At 41.3% G+C, this 21,369-nt stretch overlaps 1 protein-coding gene across 2 annotated transcripts in view; it reads left to right on the plus strand.

Annotated features, from left to right (window-relative positions):
* The window catches only part of APTX (aprataxin), an 80,435-nt gene that overhangs the window by 33,587 nt on the left and 25,479 nt on the right, over window positions 1-21,369 (plus strand). The gene's annotated exons all lie outside the window — the stretch shown is intronic.

The raw sequence follows: 21,369 nt of genomic DNA on the forward strand, positions 1-21,369 counted from the left end.
GGTGGAGGGATGGAGTTTTCTTCTTATACCAGGAGTTCCTGGCTGGTAAAGAAATACTCAGCCACATGTTCATTGTGGTTTAGCTGTCAGTTCTTCTTGGTGGCCTGAATCTGTTGTCTGAAATAAAGTTCATTTGTTTGGGGCATCTCCCTTAGGTAATTGAAAACTATCAGGAGTTCAGCTAATAGTCACAAAGTCAGCTCCGATGCACAAAAAGTAGCTGTTGAATGAAAAAGTTGCAGAGAACCCCATCACTTCACTTTTCCCTCGGAATAAACTTGGATGGAACAGTTGGATTAAGCTGGTTTTTGGGTAACATCAGAACTAAAGGCTAAGGGAGATCTAAAACACTGTTTTGATCAATTGTTGATCTGTTTGGGGATGTGACTTTCTTTGCTCTTGAGTTAAAAAAAAAAAAAGAACATCCTTAACTGTATCTTCTCTCTGAAGAGAGAAAACTTCAATCCACAGAGACCGCATTTGACCACAGTGTCTTTCACAAATAAACAAGATGCCATAGTGGTTTTTTGGTGAGCGTGGGTATAGTCATAATTAGTAGTAATTAATGCTTAAAGCAGCTAACACTTGTTTAACTCTTGTGTTCTGGTATTATGCTAAGTACTTTATTCAGATGGTCTCATTTACTTCTCACTGTATGTAACTCTATGGGGTAAGCACTATTGTTAGACCCCTTTAAAAGATGAAGATCTAAGAACCTATAAGAGGTCCTGCGCTCCAAAGTTGGTCTTGGTTCTGGTGCACTGAACTCATTATTTTCCCTCTCTGCCGAATAGTAGAATGCAGTACTATCTGGGGTCATAGACCTGCAGGGGCCGTGGCCCTGTGTTGTGCAAAAGTTTCCACAGTTTTTGTTGATTTCTCTGAGGCTGGTAAATTCCTTTAAAGCCCCTTTTGTCCAACTTTTTTTTTTTTTAAATCTCTGTCTGGTGTTCCTTCTGCATTCCAGGAATGTAGTCCTTACCTTGTCAGCCCAGCTTATCCATAGTTCCTTCTGTCTGGCTCAACCCTGGACCTTTGAGCCTGCCCAATTGGCTACTTCCTCTTCTGCAGCGCTTGCAGTAAGTAAGTAATGCCGTGGCCCATGGGGTTCTCCTTCAGCCCAGCTGTGGAGGGGATGTGGCTTCAGGTGTCATCAGGTATTAGGCATTGTAACTCTTTTCAAAATCATGGGATTGTTGGTTAAGAACAGACTCTGGATTCAGACTTGGATCTCAGTCCTGTCTGTGGTACTCAGATCTGAGGAATCTTAGGCAAGTTACTTATACTTTCTGAACTTAAGGGTTATAAGTGTTAAATAAAATAATCCGTGTAAAAGATTTAGCATAGTACCTGGCACAGAGAAGGGCTCAATAAGTGGTAGCTAGAAGTCCCTACTTTTATTTTGGTGGGGGCAGTGGTGGGGATTGGGAAGGAAGGTTCACTTGATGTATCCACGTTTCCACATCTGGTGCCTTGGAATCCCTAGAAACTCTGTTTCTAAAGGTATACTACATGGACTCCAGGGATCAGAATTACTAATTTCCTTTTAAAAGACGTAAATACCTAAGTTCTACCCAGAACTATTGAATCACAATTCCTTGTGCCTAGCAGTTTGCATTATATAGCAAACATTCAGGGTGATCTTTATTCATACTAAAGTTTGAGAACCACAGTTTAAATGAGCCTTTAGCTTCAAAGCACCTGATATTTCTGAAGCTGCTAGATTAGGACTCATTCTTCGTTTTCTGGTTGGCTTTCTAGGCCAATTGTGGGCTTTCCTTCCCTCTGCAGGGTCAATGTTATTTCAGGATCCAGGAGGACCTTGGGCATTAGATGAGGGAGAGTGACTGGCTGTAGTGACCATCCTTCCCTTTCTGCAGGGGTTGGAGGGACTGCTTCTGTCCCCAGGCTCTTAGGAGCCAGTTGAGCTGATGACTGCTCTTCAGTGGGAGCCCATCCTCTCTTCTCATCCAGAAGCTTGGCTTGGGACCCTAAAGAATGCAGCCTGCCTTAGGCTCAGAGCATATTTGTTTTCCATTTTCTGGGTTTGTCTCTGATATCCAGGTACTAAAAGTCCCTCCACAGACCAGACTATACTTGGGATGGTCATTAAGAGTCTCTGTGGGTTCAGGGACACTTCCTGGAATGTGGCATCTGGCAGTTTATCATATTCATTGGATGTGGCTAGATATCAGAGATTCAAGGGCTCATCTGTGACAGAGTTGGCCTAACTGTCTCTCTCTGTCCCAGTAACCCCAACTTGGAGACTTCGTCAGAGCTCTTCTGTAGACTAGATTACAGAAAATATGATGAAAGCCATGAAGCCTACTCCCCAGAATAAGGTATATATACACATTTTATATACATTAATAGGGAGTTTATAAAGTCCCTAAATTGCTTTCATAGACTCCGTACGGGTCTGTGGACGCACCTTAGGAACCTCTGCTCTGGAGAAAAGGGTCATCACCATGCTTCTGGGATGTCAGGAGGTGTCTGGGATCACCATGGAGGACGAGGGGCGAGACCACCTCCAGGGTGTTTCTGGGATGCTCTCCTTTGGTCTCAGTGCTCCTCCCTCAGTCCTTTGGTATATGCACAACCTGGGGGCCTCTGGCTGGAGATGGAATTCGGGCCCGGGAACTGCTGGCTCCAGTTTAGCCTCCACACTCAGGCAGGAGTCTTGGGAAACGGGGAAATCCTCTGATCTGAGGGGTTTGGGAACCTTGGCTGACAGGCTCATCATAAGCTATCTAAAAGGCATTAAATATGCTTTATCAGAATGAATGTGTAGGGGGAAACAGTACTGATCATCTGCACAAATAGATCAGCTGCATCATGACCGTATCGCAAGACAGTGGGAGTGGCAGTATTTCTTGTGTACAGTCTGTTAATGTTACAAACTGTACTGAAGACCCAGTACAGCTTGTAGCAGCTTGTACTGCCAAACTAATGCAGAGATTTTAGAGGCCCCAGCCAGTGCACTTGAGAATTACAGAACATTTAACTAAACTTCAGATTATGTGCTCAGTGAACTTAAAAAAAAAAAAAGATATTGCAAAAGCATTCAATTTAATTTTCCACCTAATCAATAATGTTATATAGTTCAATATATCAGTGTTAAAATCAGGATGAGGATATTTGATAAGAAACTACAACCAAAGAGACTATCACAGACAGTATAGTATGTGAGATATAATGAAGGAAAATTTGGAAGTGAGGTAACCACCTCTAAATTCTTTGTTTAGCCAGGCTACTCAGTGAGCTTGAATAATAATAGCTCTTTTAGAACAGGTGTAAATAATGACTTGGAGGGGCCAGAAAAAGGATGTGAAATATTGAGGTATATAGACCCCATGCCACACCCTCCCCTAGGTGGGCTATTACTGACAATACTAGAAAAAAAATTACTTTCTTTGTCTATGTTATATAGGAATTTTATCATTTATCATTGCATTAAAAGTGAGTGGAGTCTTCTCAAAGTACACGGCAAACTGGCATGAAAAAAATTGACGAAAAACATGTAAATCACATTTATGATGCCAGATCGTAATATTTTCTCCATTAGGGAGAAATTTTCTCCACTGTCTTCTTTTATCTTGGCTCCGTCATAGCCAGGCAAGGCAGCAGTTTTATCAAAATAAAGCAGTTGAATATGGATGGATACTTTAAACTCTAGTCAAGAAGGCACGTTTATAACTGAGTTCTTCTGTTGCTGTAAGAGAACGTAGGTAGATGTGACCGTCAGAGCTGAACTGCAACTGGAAACTGAGCAAGTGAGTGCCTTATACGAGGGCATGAAGAACAGACCTTCAGCAGATCTTAAGTCAGGGCTGGAGGGAGAGACTCTCAAAGTCCATTAGGCAGACTCTGAAATGGAGTAATTTAGTATTTATATCTTAATCTGTTAACTTTTTTTTTTTAAGCCAACAGACTACCACTAAGGAATGAACTTTGGGTTTTAGAGTCTGACTCAGGGAGGGGCTGGTAGGTGAGTATTATGTAAGCAATTGTAAAATGACTCATCAATCAGTGACATCCTCAAATGCCTGAGAGTCACCCTTTTGGCAGCTGCTCTCTACCTCGACCTCAGGGAAGGAAATAGCCTGGACATGGGGCAGTGGGAAAGGAGTTCTAGGATTCTGGGCCACTTTCTACCCAATTCCTTTTGCTTGTTCCATTTTGCAAGTTTATTTTGAGACCATCTATTTCAACTTTGTCATTTTTTTTAGGAGGCAGCTGGGACTTGGAGGTTTAAGGGGCTCATTTAGCAATTTAAACCAGATCTTTTCTTGTACTGAAGTCATCTTCTTAACTCTTCCCAGTTGCTTGCAAGGTATTGACATCTTATTTGTAAGATTCGAGTCTTCAGACTCCAGTTGGTTAGATTCTATTGTTCAGTCCCCAAGGTCTCCTTTTTTTTTCCCTAAGACCAAAATTGGCAGATGAGCTTTCTAAAACACAAGAGATTCTTTACATCCATGCCTTCACCTGTAAAGTAAGTTTTAAAAGATGTCTTCATCTGCCCCACTTAATGCTGATTCTGGACCCATGTGGGGAGCAAAATGCATAGCCGAATCTAGGGATTTAAATGACATCACTAGAGCATTTCCTTTCCATCTCTTAGTTCTGCTTTCCTGTGTTGACTCGCTCCAGGGATGGGGGTGGGGAGGACAAAAATAGCCACATGCCTCAGAGAGAGGGCAATCCTTTTCCTTGACATTCCTGCCAAAGTATAGAAAGGGCTCTGACTCTTTCTGCTTAGGTCACATACTCATCTCTCGACTAGTCACTGTGTTTCTTAGGAGGATGACATACTCTGGCCATCTTGAGCAATAGGACCATCTTGAGGTGTGAGGGAAGGAGGATCACAGGACTGATGGCCTCACTAGAATTACTTGGAACATGGAAGAGCAATTTGCAAAATAGTAGATATTTACCTCTCACATGGACCATATGGATCATCCCAACACACTGGAAGCTCTCTTGACCCCACCCTGATGTTGATGGGATCTAAGCCTAAAAAGGAGGCAAACAGTCATGGGTTTCTGGCAGCTACAAGTTGAAAGTTGACACAACCCACAGCTCCCACCCCGGACCTGTACTGTTTGCCTTGACTGGAGGAAAAACTATCATGTTCAAACTGAATAGTTACTATGCAAGGACCTTTTGCAGAAACTTCTCCAGAAGCTGTAGGATGTACTCCTATTGCGCTGGCTGGAGTTGCCAGGGTCCTGAGGCAGCTCCATGTCCTGGCTCACTAGGAGATCACCAGCCTCTGCTGCTCTTTCGTTGGCTGCATTCTAGGGTAGGAGGCCAGGGCCAGGGCAGAGGAATGGGCTTTGGGAGTTGCCTGAGAAGCCAGGTGAGAGCTAGTTTCTTATCTACTACTGATAGTATTTCTACTGTCACAAGTATTCTCAAGGTTGTGAATACCTAGAGAATTGTCCAGTGACTGGGGATTGGAAAACGATTACTTTTGCTTTTAAGAACCCATAAAGAGGAAAGTGTTCATGACAGAACAAGGGGAGAAAGTAGGTCAAATACTAAAATGGGATCCCTCTAGCTTGTCAGGCATTAGAGAAGAGACCTAAGATTTTGTAGAGAGGCCCCAGTAGGCACACCTGTCTGAATACCCCACCTAAGAAGCTATTAATATATGTCCCATATGAATGAGGAAAGGCACCTTATTCAGGCAGAAGCTTTTACCCACTCACCCCTGAGGCTGAGGCTCACATGTGCAGCGTTACAGGGTGGGGACCCTGTTTCTCACCAGACCATGAGGTTCTCTAGGACAGAAGCTGTTTCTTTGATTCTCCATCATGTGCCCAGTAAAGTTTAGTGTACCTAGAACGTAATAGGATCCCAATAAAACTTTGTTGAATGAGTGAAACCTTGTGTCACACCTTGAAAGCATTATAGGAAACAACTCTTTCTTGCAGCTGGTTTTACATGTCAAATGTGTGGTCTGGTGCGGCTGCATCTGGCTTTTGGAAACATTGTGATAAATGTCCTGCTGCTGTTGTCTATGAGCATACATCGCTCATGTATCAGAATTAGTGGAACATAAACATGTTAATATTTTCCCACATGACGCTCCAGGTTATCAATCTGCTAACAAACAGGGTGATTAGAGCTGCTGAGGTTTTCCTTACCTTTCCTATGCTCTATTTTTAGAGGGATTGCTATCTTTGGCCACCAGATGGCAGCCTTTGAACATTAAATTCTTAATTTATCCTTTATTCCAGAGCTTTTTTGGGGAAGAAGTTTTATGTAACTCTTCTATGTTTCAGGATCAGTGTTTTAAAATAAAATAGAGGGGTTTTTAAAATAAGGCCCTATGTATGTTTAACTGATCTCCTAATTAGGATAGAAGTTTGACAGAAAGCCAGGGTGTAGATAAGAATACAAAACATACACGATTGATAGGGGAGGCCATTTGATCTGGAGGTTAAATAGACTCTAAAATTGGCTAGTGCCAGGGTTGAGGTCTGATTCTGGCACTAAGAAGGTGAGGGTCTTGGACATATCAAGTGTATGGTAGGCACTGGAAATATGCTAGCTGGCTCATTCCCTCCCATTTCTTAAGGTGACCCCAAGCTTAGTAACTCTTGTTCCAGTCGCAGGCAGACCTAGAAGTAGCACTAGGAGCTGCTTCTCCTGGGTATGTCTTTGAAAAGTGGCATAATTTTTACATTGACATAATTGTTATTTCTCTGTTGGCTCAATATTAGAGGAAGCACCGTCAAAGCGAGATAAATGATCCACAGAGAAGATAAAGGGCTGTGTGTGCATTTTTCATGGGCCAGCTTCCCCCAAAGCCTCTTACCGATAAAAGAACCCAGCTTCACCTCTGTCCTCCAGCTGTTTCAGTGCTTCTGTCATCTAAGCAGGCAGAACAAGCGCCTCAACCTCAAGTAGTACAGGATATTAGAGCTGGAAAGAACTTTACAAACCAGTGCTGCTGATGTTTTGAAGGAGTCACAGATTCTGAGAATTTGGTGAGAGCTGTGGACCCTCTTCCCATGTATACGCTTCCATACAGATGAATCATCTATGAATTTCCTAGGGCAGACGTTCTTAGCTGGTATACGCTCATGTGTGTGTACATCTCTTAGACCCTGATTATTTTGAAACATCTGGTAGAGCATTTCTCCGGACCACATACAGAAATTCACTCTGCTACCAGTGGGAGAACATCTAATGCCCCTGTGTCTTGGAGGCAGACAAATGTATAATCTCTTGCCTTGAGAAGGTGTTAAAATTCTTTAATCTAGTAGCCTCTGTGTGTCCCACTGAGTTGTCTGGGACACTGAAGTAGTTGTTTTTAACACCAGTGACAAAGTTATGTCTTTATTAAACATCAAGAGTGCTTATATTCCCAAACTCATGCTGGGAGAAAATATACTAAAATGTTAATTTGTGGTCTTTGGATAGTAAGAAGTTGGGTAACTTAAATTTTATTATGTTGTGCATATTTCTAATTAGCTGCAGTAAGTGTGTATTTGGGAATGTGAGAAAAAAGTTTTATTTAAAAAAAAGTAACGTTACAAGGGGATGAAATCAACATTCAGTTATTTGTATTTAGTAGCCAGTAAAGCCAAAAATGGCTAATAGTTTTAACAAGTCATATCAGTTCTCCAGCCTGCTGTAGAGGAGAAAGACACCCTGCAAGGCTTAATTCCAGGCCTCGAACAGGTTCCCGTGGGCCTGAGGATGACACAAATGAAGGTAATTCATGTCCTGGATCTGATTTCCCTACCACTAGATCTAGAAAAGTAGATTTTCTCTGCCCCCAATCTTGATCACGCTCTTTCACAGAGATATCAACTGCATTTTGTTCAAAACTGTTGTACATAGCAACTTCCTGTTTGTATTTACAAATGTCTTTCAGCAGCCATTGAAGTTCCATGATTTCTCTTGTGTGTTATGTTGATATGGCATCTTATATTAAGTTTCCAAATATTGAACCATCCTTGAGTTCTGGGAATCAACCTTCTTGGTTTCTGAGGGCTACTCTCTCAAGCGTTGACTTGAACTCCAGGAAACATTTTTTAAAACTTTTTTTTTTAAATTGAAGTATAGTTGGTTGACAGTGTTGTGTCAGTTTCTGATGTACAGCATAATGTTTCAGTCATACATATACATTCACATATTTGTTTTCATATTCTTTTTCATTATAGGTTATTACAAGGTTTTATTGGATATAGTTCCCTGTGTTATGCAGTATAAACTTGTTTACCAGGAAACATTTTTGATGAGGTGGGGATGGAAGATAAGGTTTATAGATTAACTCATGTGTGAGTGCTTTGTGGCCTGAAACCCAGACTTCAGACATAAAATACCAGGAGAAGAGGAGGAGCAAAAGGGACCTGAAAATCGAGAAGGGTCAGGATTTTGGCTTTGGATGTCCTTTGTGTTAGAGAATTTAAGTAAGGGGAGAAGTGAAGAGGGAACAAAAAGAAGTCAGAGAAGCTAAACCACTTTACATAATGAAAAGGGAGAGAGAGAGGAGAAAGAAGATACAGGAAGTGAACATTTGGTGAAGACCTTGAGACATCTGGGAAGTGGGAGCTTTCAAGTGGTCAAGTGGTCTGGAGAGGAGGGAGGAGGAGATTTTGGAGAAAGTTACTCTCCCTGATGTGACCTGAATCCCCTTTAATCATTTTTGAGAGATGTAAGAAAAGATTATACACATCATCTTTTTGGGGGGGAAATTTAGATTTCTGTTGTTTTTGGTCCATTTCTCATATCTTGCATTTTGTGTTTCTTCTTTTTTCTTTCTTTTTTTTTTTTTTAACATTTTTTATTGATTTATAATCATTTTACAATGTTGTGTCAAATTCCAGTGTTCAGCACAATTTTTCAGTTATTCATGGACATATACACACTCATTGTCACATTTTTTCTCTGTGAGTTATCATAACATTTTGTGTGTATTTCCCTGTGCTATACAGTGTAGTCTATTCTACAATTTTGAAATCCCAGTCTATCCCTTCCCACCCTCCACCCCCCTGGTAACCACAAGTCTGTATTCTCTGTCTGTGAGTCTATTTCTGTCCTTTATTCACGCTTTGTTTTTGTTTGTTTGTTTGTTTTTGTTTTTGTTTTTTAGATTCCACATATGAGCGATCTCATATGGTATTTTTCTTTCTCTTTCTGGCTTACTTCACTTAGAATGACATTCTCCAGGAGCATCCATGTTGCTGCAAATGGCATTATGTTGTCGGTTTTTATGGCTGAGTAGTATTCCATTGTATAAATATACCACATCTTCTTTATCCAGTCACCTGTTGATGGACATTTAGGCTGTTTCCATGTTTTGGCTATTGTAAATAGTGCTGCTATGAACATTGGGGTGCAGGTGTCATCCTGAAGTAGATTTCCTTCTGGATACAAGCCCAGGAGTGGGATTCCTGGGTCATATGGTAAATCTATTCCTAGTCTTTTGAGGAATCTCCACACTGTTTTCCATAGTGGCTGCACCAAACTGCATTCCCACCAGCAGTGTAGGAGGGTTCCCCTTTCTCCACAGCCTCTCCAGCATTTGTCATTTGTGGATTTTTGAATGACGGCCATTCTGACTGGTGTGAGGTGATACCTCATTGTAGTTTTGATTTGCATTTCTCTGATAATTAGTGATATTGAGCATTTTTTCATGTGCTTTTTGATCATTTGTATGTCTTCCTTGGAGAATTGCTTGTTTAGGTCTTCTGCCCATTTTTGGATTGGGTTGTTTATTTTTTTCTTATTGAGTCGTATGAGCTGCTTATATATTCTGGAGATCAAGCCTTTGTCGGTTTCACTTGCAAAAATTTTCTCCCATTCCGTAGGTTTTCTTCTTGTTTTATTTCTGGTTTCCTTTGCTGTGCAGACACTTGTAAGTTTCATTAGGTCCCATTTGTTTATTCTTGCTTTTATTTCTTCTAGGAGAAAATTTTTGAGATGTATGTCAGATAATGTTTTGCCTATGTTTTCCTCTAGGAGGTTTATTGTATCTTGTCTTATGTTTAAGTCTTTGATCCATTTTGAGTTGATTTTTGTATATGGTGTAAGGGAGTGTTCTAGCTTCATTGTTGTACATGCTGCTGTCCAGTTTTCCCAACACCATTTGCTGAAGAGACTGTCTTTATTCCAATGTATATTCTTGCCTCCTTTGTCGAAGATGAGTTGACCAAAAGTTTGTGGGTTCATTTCTGGGCTCTCTATTCTGTTCCATTGGTCTATATGTCTGTTTTGGTACCAATACCATGCTGTCTTGATGACTGTAGCTCTATAGTATTGTCTGAAGTCTGGGAGTTATTCCTCCAACCTCTTTCTTTCTCTTCAGTAATGCTTTGGCAATTCTAGGTCTTTGATGGTTCCATATAAATTTTATTATGATTTTTTCTAATTCTGTGAAATATGTCCTGGGTAATTGGACAGGGATTGCATTAAATCTGTAGATTGCCTTGGGCAGTGTGACCATTTTAACAATATTGATTCTTCCAATCCAAGAGCATGGAATATCTTTCCATTTTTTAAAGTCTTCTTTAATTTCCTTCATTAATGGTTTATAGTTTTCTGTGTATAATTCTTTCACCTCCTTGGTTAGATTTATTCCCAGATATTTTATTACTTTGGGTGCTATTTTAAAGGGGATTGTTTCTTTACTTTCTTCTTCTGTTGATTTATCGTTAGTGTAAAGAGATGCAACTGATTTTTGAACGTTAATTTTGTAACCTGCTACCTTGCTGAATTCCTCAATCAGCTCTAGTAGCTTTTGTGTGGACCTTTTAGGGTTTTCTATATATAGTAGCATGTCATCAGCATATAATGACACTTTTACCTCTTCTTTTCCAATTTGGATCCCTTTTATTTCTTTCTCTTGCCTGACTGCTGTGGCTAGGACTTCCAGGACTATGTTGAATAGGAGTGGTGATAGTGGGCATCCTTGTCTTGTCCCAGATTTTAGTGGGAAGCTTTTGAGTTTTTCCCCGTTGAGTACTATGCTGGCTGTAGGTTTGTCATATATAGCTTTTATTATGTTGAGATATGTTCCCTCTATACCCACTTTGGCGAGAGTTTTTATCATAAATGGGTGTTGAATTTTATCAAATGCTTTTTCTGCATCGATTGGGATGATCATGTGGTTTTTGTCCTTTCTCTTGTTGATGTGATGTATTACACTGATTGATTTGCGTATGTTGAACCAGCCTTGTGTCCCTGGGATGAACCCCACTTGGTCATGATGTATAATCTTTTTTATGTGTTGTTGGATTCTATCTGCTAAAATTTTGGTGAGGATTTTGGCATCTATGTTCATCAGTGATATTGGCCTATAATTCTCTTTTTTTGTAGTGTCTTTGCCTGGTTTTGGTATCAGGGTGATGGTGGCTTCATAGAATGAGTTTGGGAGTATTCCCTCCTTTTCAATCGTCTGGAAGAGTTTGAGAAGGACTGGTATGAGTTCTTCTTTGTATGTTTGGTAGAATTCCCCAGTGAAGCCGTCCGGTCCTGGACTTTTATTTGTAGGGAGGTTTTTAATTGCTATTTCTATTTCCTTTCTAGTGATCGGATTGTTCAAGTGTTCAGATTCTTCTTGATTCAGTTTTGGTGGACAGTATGTTTCCAGAAACTTGTCCATCTCCTCTAGGTTATCCAGTTTGGTTCCATATAGTTTTTCATAATATTCTCGTATGATATTCTGTATTTCTATTTTGTTTGTTGTAATTTCTCCATTTTCCTTTCTTATTTTGCTAATTTGTGCTCTCTCTTTTTTCTTCTTCGTGAGTTTGGCCAGAGGTTCGTCGATTTTATTTACTTTTTCAAAAAACCAGCTTTTGGTTTGGTTGATTTTTTCTATGGTCTTGTTAATCTCTATTGTATTTAATTCCTCTCTGATCTTTATTATTTCCTTCCTTCTGCTGCTTTTTGGGGCTTTTTGTTCTTCTTTTTCTAATTCATTCAGGTGGTGGGTTAAATTGTTTATTTGAGATTGTTCTTCTTTTTTGAGGAAGGCCTGTATCGCTATAAACTTCCCTCTTAGCACTGCCTTTGCTGTGTCCCATAGGTTTTGAGTGGTTGTGCTTTCATTATCATTAGTCTCAAGGTATTTTTTAATTTCAGCTTTGATTTCCTCATTGATCCATTGTTTTTTCAATAACATATTGTTTAATCTCCATGCTTTCCTTTTTTTCTCCTTTGTTTCTCTGTTGTTGATTTCCAGTTTCATGGCAGTGTGGTCAGTAAAGATGCTTGAGATAATTTCTATCTTCTTAAAATTGTTGAGGTTTCTTTTGTGCCCAAGTACATGATCGATCCTGGAAAATGTTCCATGTGCACTTGAAAAGAATGTATATCCTATTTTTGGGGGGTGTAATGCTCTGAAAATATCCACCAAATCTAGTTTTTCTATTGTAGTATTTAATTTCTCTGTTGCCTTGTTTATTTTGTGTGTGGAAGGTCTGTCTAGTGATGTTAATGCAGTGTTAAAATCTCCAACTATGATTGTATTCCCATCAATATCCCCCTTTATCTCTGTTAGTAATTCTTGTATGTACTTAGGTGCTCCATATTGGGTGCATATATATTAACGAGTGTAAAATCCTCATCTTGTATCGCTCCTTTAATCATTATAAAATGTCCTTCTTTATCTTTCTTTATGGCCTTTTGTTTTAAAGTCTATTTTGTCTGAAATCAGTACTGCAACACCTGCTTTTTTGGCTTTTCCATTTGCATGGAGTATCATTTTCCATCCTTTCACTCTCAATCTATATGTGTCCTTCTCCCTAAAGTGGGTCTCTTGTATGCAGCATATTGAAGGTTCTTGCTTTATTATCCAGTCTGCCACTCTGTGTCTTTTGACTGGAGCATTTAGTCCATTAACATTTACAGTAATTAATGATAGATGTGTGTTTATTGCCATTTTGAACTTATCTTTGTGGCTGAATTGGTATATCCTCTTTGTTCCTTTCTTCTTCCTTTTGTGGTTTGGTAATTTTCCTTTGTATTATCATGGATTTTACTTAATTTTTGTGACTCCTTTGTAAATTTTTGGCTTGTGGTTACCCTTTTTTGTAAATCTATCAACCCATTACTATAACTGTTTTTATTAAACTGATAGTAACATAATCTCAAACCCATCCTACTGTTAAAAAAATTTTAAAAAGAAAGAAAAAAAAATCCTGTATTTCCCTGCCTCCCTCTCCCACTCTCAGTAATTTGTATGTCTTCTTTTATAATTTCATGTTTATTTTATTTGTAATTCATGAGTTACCACCTTTCCAGTTGTGTGTTTCTCATTTCTGTAGCATCCTGCTGCTTTTCTATTTAGAATAGCCCTTTCAATATTTCTTTTAGCATGGGTTTAGTGTTGCTAAACTCCTGCAGCTTTTTTTTTTTTTTTTTTTTTTGTCTGTGAAACTCTTTATTTCTCCTTCTATCCTCAAGGATAGCCTTGCTGGATAAAGGATCCTAGGCTGCATCTTTTTTTCATTCAGGGCTTTTAATATATCTTGCCAGTCCCTGCTGGCCTGTAGTGTTTGTGTAGAGAAATCAGCTGAGAGCCTTATGGGGGTTCCCTTGTAACTTACTCTTTGCTTTTCTCTTGCTGCCTTTAGAATCATTTCTTTATCCTTGACTCTGGCCATCTTGATTATGATATGTCTTGGTGTGGGTCTATTTGGGTTCTTCCTTTTTGGGACCCTCTGAGCTTCCTGTACTTGGATATCTGATTCCTTCTTTAAGTTTGGGAAGTTTTCAGTCATGATTTCTTCAAAAACCTTTTCAATGCCCTTTGATCTTTCTTCTCCTTCTGGGACCCCTATTATGCGAAGATTGGGACGCTTTATATTATCCCATAGGTCCCTTATGCTATTTTCATTATTTTTTATTTGCTTATCTTGTAGTTCTTCTGAATGGGTGCTTTCTATTGCCCAGTCTTCTAGATCACTAATTCATTCCTCTGCATTATCTAGTTGGCTTTGCACAGCTATTAGATCATTCCTCATCTCTGTCAATGAGTTTACCCATTCTACTTGGCTCTTCTTTATAGCTTCAATTTCATTTTTGACATATTTTATATCTCTAAACACTATCTCTTTTAATTCCTTCAGCAATTCGATCACTCCTTTTTTGAAATCTTGATCTAGTAGGCTATCGATGTCTATTTTGTTGATCTTTCTTTCAGGGGATTTCTCTTGTTCTTTTAATTGGGAAAGGTTTTTCTGCTTCTTCATCTTGCTCATACCTCTTTGGCACTGTGGTTTATGGAGTATCAGTTGTTTATTTTGGTCTTTAAGGATTTTATCTGATGCCTATTTAGGAATAGAACTTAGGAAAGAAAGAAAAAAGAGAGAGAAAGAATTTTAAAAGAAGGGAGAAAGAGGGTTTGAAAACAGTGTATAATGAATAATAGAAGAGTGAGTTGAAGCAGAGTATTAATCGGGTTGAGACGTCCTTTTAAAACCTTTACAAAAAAGGGGGGGGGGGGAGATGAACAGATGTATTTGAAACCTGTGTCTAATCAATAGCAGGACATCAAAACCGAAGAGAAATGGAAATGAATTAAGAAGTAAAGATTAAGAGAGTAATAGAAAATAGAACAGGTAAAAACAGATTTAAAAAAAAAGGGGGGGGGGTTGTCGGTGTTCTCCTGGAGTCTGTGTGTTTTTAATGTGAAGTCTTTCTGTCTTCGTCCTGTTTTGGAAGCTCAGCTTGCTGTTTTCAGAGGCCCTCCGTTGGCGCCCTCTTCTGTGCTGCTCCCAGCACCTGTCAGCAAGCCGATCGCGCCTCCTCTTAACACTGGGTCAGGTGCAGCTCTCTGCTGTGGGCGGGCGGGTGGCTGCCCTTCCGGATGCCGCAGTCAGATGTTGCAGACTGGCCAGGTAGGAGGGCGGGTCGTGCCCCCTCCCAGCACCGCGGTCAGGGGCTGTGTTCCTGCCCGAAAGGTGGGGGGCCGCTCTCGCTCTACCTGCGCCGCCGGTAGCTCCGCTCTCTGTGCGGCTGCGCGCTCTGCCCTGGTCGCGCTCCGCAGGTGGGCTCGGGGAAGACCGCGGGACAGCCCTGTCCCTGCTCCGAGCCAAAACCCAGCTCCTTGTTTGTCTTTGTGGAGCAAGTTCTCTGAGGGACCAGGATGGAAGGATCCTATCTGCCCCGGGCTGCAGGCCAGTCTCAGTCTGGCCTTTGAGGCTAAGCCCTTCCGTGCGGATGCGGGTTTCGCCCCGCCCCCGCCTGAGTGCTCAGCTAGGAGGATATGGCGGCTGTCCCTGAGCCCCGCCCCTCTTCCCCCGAAAACTTTCCGCGGGTTTTCAGAGATGGGGGTGTGCACCCTTCCCCCGAGAGCACATCAACCTTGCTGTTTTATGGAGGGCCCAGGTTGTTCTGCCCTGTGCACCCACAGTCACAGCGTGCAGCCCCTTGCGTGCCCTCGGGGCTGCCTCTGTGCAGCCGCCCCCGTCCTCCGCCCGGCTTGTGCAGCCTGGCCCTGCCCGCCGCTGCCGGCCGCGTCTCAGGCTGGGTGTCGGGGGGACGCTCTGTGCCCGTTTAACTTAGTTCTGTTAGTCAAGGGCTGCTCTGTACAGATCCAAGCCTCAGAGGCTCCCCCTCCGTCCCGCTGGCCTCTCAGTTGGAGAGGGGAGACCCAGCGAGCGAGCGCCAGTCCTCCTTTGTCGCTCCCTCCCCGGGGGACCCGTCCCGCGCTGCTTTGCCTTTTGTTCTTTCTTTTTTCCTTTTCTCCTACCAGATTTTTGTCGTCTTTATCTTTTGAAGAGGGCGATGTTCTGTGGGAGTTCCGCAGGTGCTCTGGTTGGCTGAGTGGGTCTGTAGATGTGGGTCTTGGTGTATTTGTGGGAGAGGGTGACCTGCGAGCGTCCTTCTACTCCGCCATCTTCTCCGTCCTTTTCTTGATTATGTTTGCTGAATACTTATGAAGTGTTAATTTTTGGAAAAGTAGTTCTTGCGTTTGTTATTTACTTTCATGGATTTATAATCTTTTTGTTTTTGCCTTTATTTCTTTTTTTATTTTTCTAAATTGAGTCAAATACTGAGTTTATATACTTTAATATTAAAATATCTTTTTTTATTAATAATTGAACCTTAAAAATCATGAGAATATTTATTACTATGAATTAATTGCTGGTTCGGACCTGAGATTTATGGAGACTACCTTGGCTGTTGTTAACAAGGAAATTTTAATCTGATTTTAAGACCTGAACCATGGGGTTTCCTCGTGTCCATTAGAGAATGCATATGTTCAGGATGCTAAGTGGAAGTGGTGTGTTTATCCCTAGGATAAGGCTCTATTCCTTGTACATGTCACACATGTTTTTTCTTCCTCATTTCTTGTAAATGAGTAGTTATACTTGGGTGCTCTCATCTCCTTTCTCCTTACTTGCATCATAACAATGAAACCGAAACCGTGTGACCTAGGCAAGGATCTGCCATTAGTCTTTTATACTTTGGTATGAATTTAAATTTCAGTGTTATCTCTTTCAGATAGGAACTTGCATTTCAGTTCTATTTGTACAACAAAAAATTTTGTCCTCAGTTAAAGGATTTTTAATTTTAATGAAGTACAACTCATCCCTTGCCCCTGCCCCACCCAAACTCATTGTTGCCTAGATTTTCTCCCATGTTATCCTCTTGGAGTTGTATAGTTTTGTATCTTACATTTAAATCTATGATCCATTTTGATTCATTTTTGTGACAAGGGTAAGGTCTGTGTCTAGATCTTTTTTTTTTTTTTTTTTGCATATGAATTATTTAAAGGATTAGTTAAAGGATTTAAAGCAGTACCTGATGGGAAAATTTTTAGTATGAAGTAAGCATCTCTTTCTTTCGCTCTTGCTGTCCCACTTCCCTGATAATGAGAAACTGATTAGAGAGAAGAATTTCAAGGGAAAACAATACAATTGCTAGCAGAAAGTCATGTAAATTAGGGAGTCTAGAGTGTGAGACCTCCACTCCTCCTTCAGCTGTTTGTTTTTCTGCCTTTGACAGCTGGTGGGGATGGGTTTATGGAAGCTTCTGCCTTCCTTGGGCTCAGTGTGCAAAAAGCATTTCCAACTCCAGCATAACCATCAGCAGGGGCCTGCTCACCTCCTGCCTGTGCCTGGCTGCTGGTTCACAGGTGCCATGGAATGGAAGCAGTGTTCAGAAAGCTATGCATTTGTCTCTGTAACACAATCCCAAACTCACGTCAAGATTTGGGGGAAATTGAGCAAGGGCAGCTACCACTGATGTTAGTTGTAAAAAGTCAGTCCTTTGTAGAAGACGTGATTGAATCGTCACAATTTGGAAAGAAGTTGTCATGGTGTGTGATCTGCCCAGAGGCACTCTCCAAAACACCGCAAAACCCTCCAGGAATCTTTTCATCATTTTGGAACTCCAGTTTGCCAGGCTGACCTGCTGAGCATAGTGTTCTTTCTGTAAAGGCAGAGCTTGTTTTCCAGTTCCTGGTGGTGGGAAGAACACCAGAGTGGTGTCCCCTCTTTGAGAAAGAGATGGGAACTCGTTTGTGAAAGGGAGATGGGCATAGGGAGTGTTAGGTGTGTGGGTGAGCAGTTAGGACAGGGGGGGTCTTTGGGGACAAAAGGATTTCTCATGCTGGGTTTACCATGAGACCTAGAAACTGGTTCCTTCAAGGTGAGATTTTCTTCCTCCTGCTGGGGCCTAGGAAGTACGGTCTGCTGGGTATAGAGGGAGGCATTAAATAAACAGTACCGAGGCTCCCTTTGTGACAGTCACCGACCTTGGCAGCAATGCCATAAGGTAGGTGGGCTTAGTTTCACTTTACTTGAGGAATTTACAACTCAGGGTAATTCTTTCTCAGACCAGGGTAGGGGGTGGAGGATAGGAATCAGAAGCTGGAGCTCTTCCCTCACGTCCAGGTACCTCCTCCCGTATCCACACAGAACATCTCCTTCAAGTTGGTTACTGAGCCTTGACTTTCAGTCACAGTATGTTGGAAGGCAAGCTGCGAATGACCATAAGGTGAAGGCAGTGACTCTTGAAGGCTGGGACATCTTATTTGGATGTCCCCTTCCCTCAGCCCCCTTCATAAAAGTATGTGCTTCCCAACTGAAAGTACAGCTGAAAAATGACTTACTCCAGTAAAACATCTGCTGCCACTGAGCGAGGGGAGGTGGAAAGGGCCGAAGATCAGAGACCCAGCATGTCTGGATCTGTTTGGATCCTCCCTGCTCTGGCTGGCTTTTTGGAGCCTCAGTTTCCTTCGAGGTAAAATCAAGGGTTAAAACTGTAAGAAGTAAGTGAAATAAAGTATCTAAAGTGTTGGACACAGGGCTTGGCACTTTGGGTTTTAATTTACATTCCTTCCCCACAGCAGCGAGGTGGAATACACTGGCCTGCCTGGGAGAAAGTACCAGGCAGATGTGGACTGCACCCCTCCAGGAGGGGGCAGAGGTGGGTGGGAGGGGGAAGGGTCCAGGGGCTGTGGCTCCAGCCCCTGTGAAGCTCTTGCCTGACTTTTCCCTCCTTTCTCTTCCTGTGGAGATGGGCTGAGAGAGCTGAGCTAGGTCTCTGTACTGAGTTGGGGGCAGGAGCTGCAGGAGCTGCCCTGGGATCCTCATCGTGAGAGTGCCCCTAGGGCTCTGTGGCATCCTTGGGTGTCAGAGGCTGCCCATAGGGGCTTGAGCCATAGAAGGTGGAGAAGAGAGATGGTGACCCCTGGAAGGAGTCCTGGGTTCCAGATGGCTAGGGATAGAGGAGGGTAAGCCCCAGGCCCTTCCCCAGGAGCCCACTGGAGACTTCGAGGCACCCTCATGAGAGGTTTGTGCTGGGGACTAGTTGGGCTGGTTGGAGGGTGGTAGTGATGGTGGTAGTGGTGGTGTGAGGACACCCCTGGGGCTTGAAGTCATGGAAGGCTCAGAGAGACCGTCTCAGAGAGCAGGAGCTGCTTGCTCGTCACAGGGACCTGGGCCTGGCAAGATCTGGACAACAAAGACTTCGCCTGCTGGCTGCTGCTCCACCTGGATGGATGAGGGCATCAAGCTGGATTGCAGGGGTGAGTGCAGCTCCCCAGTGACCTGCTGGGGCTGTGCTTGGACGCCCAGACATTGGGCTGTGAGGAAGGTTCCTGTAATATACTTGGGGCTCTAGGGCTGCCCGTCTAAAAGTGATTTTAATATTACCTCTTGAAGAAATACCTGTATCTATCCTCAATGGCCAGTATTGATTTTTCTTAGTCTCTCATGTTAACCCAAAGGACCGACATCCTGGATGACAACCCTAGAAGCTTTGAAGTCGCGGAGTTAAAATGCCAAGTCTATCACTTAGCAGCTGTGACACTGGCAAGTTGTTTAACTTCTCTGATTCTCGGATTTCTCACCTGTGAAACAGGACACAATACATCTACCTCGTAGGATTACTGTTAAATCATAAGGGTAAAGCACTTGGTAGATGGTCAGTAAATAACTATGGTGATTATGGCAAATAGCTGTTTTCAAAGGAAATTTTCTTGTGGAATTGGTCTAATCTATTCAATGGAATTCTTGTTTCTGATGTGAAGAATGACAAAACATGCTAGTTCTCTCTGCCCTCCTGCCCTTTCCATCTCCCCTCCCTCAGTGGCAGCAGGCGTAAGATTTATTTTAGTAGATGCCAAATGTGCCTTAGGACCAAATAGCATTCTTGACAAAACAAATTACTTTTAGTTCAAAACAATTTTGAGAAAGGAAATAATTTAGCCCCCCCTCCAAACATAAGAGCTAGCAGTGGTAGTTTCTATATTAATTAATAAACTATTATTATTATTATTATTTTACTATAGAAGGATTTATTGAATATGTTAACATCATGAACCAGAAAATAATTTGGGGGAAAATAAATCCATGTATAAGTTGATCTGTTTTTTAGAAGCTAACACCACAAGATAAAGCACAGACTGGTGTCAAATCAATGAAAGATCAAATAATGTGGAGAAATGACAACCAAAATATAAGTATATGGCAGAGTTAAGATATCTAAAAATACTTTATTTGGTTTTGACTTATTAAAATGTTTTACATTAAAAGAAGAAAATTTCAAAAGAGATAACTTGTTTGAACTTTTCTCATGGCAAATTCAAATAGGTCTCAAGTCTCATTCAGATGGTTATCAAGGTCAGTAAAGCAGCCTATGTTCCTCTGAGATTGAACATGATTCACTTGATTCTACTTATCCTTCACTAGATGGCAACCCTAAGAAATGTGCAGCAGTTACCAACATGACTTTGTTATCTGGAGGGCACTGGGGCATGGAATTTCCAAGGATAGGAAGAACCCAATTTTAGTTTTCCAAATACTATACAGTGGAGATTTATGATACTGAAGAACTTCAGCTGAATCTCCTACTTTGAGTCATTCTTTCTTCCTTCCTATTAGTTACAGAATCTCCCTAATGTTCTAATAGTTCAGTGACTATAAGAATATACATATGTTCTGGGCTTTCCATCTTGGTTCTCAAATAGTTTCGGGCATTTGTATCATAAACCTGCACTGTATAGTATTGAAACTATTATGTTTTAAAGTAGAAAAACACTTTAGGTGACAGTTTAGGTGAATTCACTTCACAAAGGTTCGGAGCAACAGTAAACTTCAAGATTGAACTCCCAGTCCCTTGGCCAGGAGCAGATTAACATCCTAACTCAGTTGTTGTGCCTGTAAGGAAAGTAAACATTTTGTATAATTGTAAACCCCTATCATTATCATAGTATCTGCCCTCTGGGTCCTTCCCTCCTGTTTTCCGTGTGTTCTATCCCCAGAAAACTTGTGAGGTTTTAAACCAGTGTGACTAATAGCAAAGATGGTCGACAGGGCATCCTCTCTCCTTCTGTGGCTCATTGCTTCCTGGATGGGGCTACTCTCTACACATAATGTAATTGTGTTTTTCACATTGTCCTCTCCTTTAAAATCCAAGGAGGAGTTACCAAAATGAAAAGCAACAGACCTTAAAGATGAACAATGCAGGCAGATACTTTGGACATTGTATTATAATTAAAAGTGTTTCTGAATTGCTTTTTAGTCTCTCATCACTGTATTCATATGGCTTCTGTTTCTGGAGAGAAAAACCTAATTTTTGTCTTTTTAACAGAATTACCTAATTGCATAGTCATTTTCAACCATACAAAAGCCCACATTAACAATGAGCCAAGGGAAATAATTATGACTCGCAGACTGGGAATAAGTAAATGATCTGATATGTAGTTCTTGTGCTTGAGGGATTTAATTAGACATTGACAGGAAAAGAATTTTTCTGAAGAAAAAAAAAATCTTGTGACTTAATTCACAGTGTACTTAGCTATAGACAGTTCTATTGACAGAAATTGTTTAATGTTTTTTCTGATTCATTTGGTGCTTAACAAAGGATTTTAGCTCTTGCTTTTCAACTCAT

This window comes from Camelus dromedarius, chromosome 10 (genome assembly GCF_036321535.1).
Source record: "Camelus dromedarius isolate mCamDro1 chromosome 10, mCamDro1.pat, whole genome shotgun sequence".
NCBI classification, from domain to species: Eukaryota; Metazoa; Chordata; class Mammalia; order Artiodactyla; family Camelidae; genus Camelus; species Camelus dromedarius.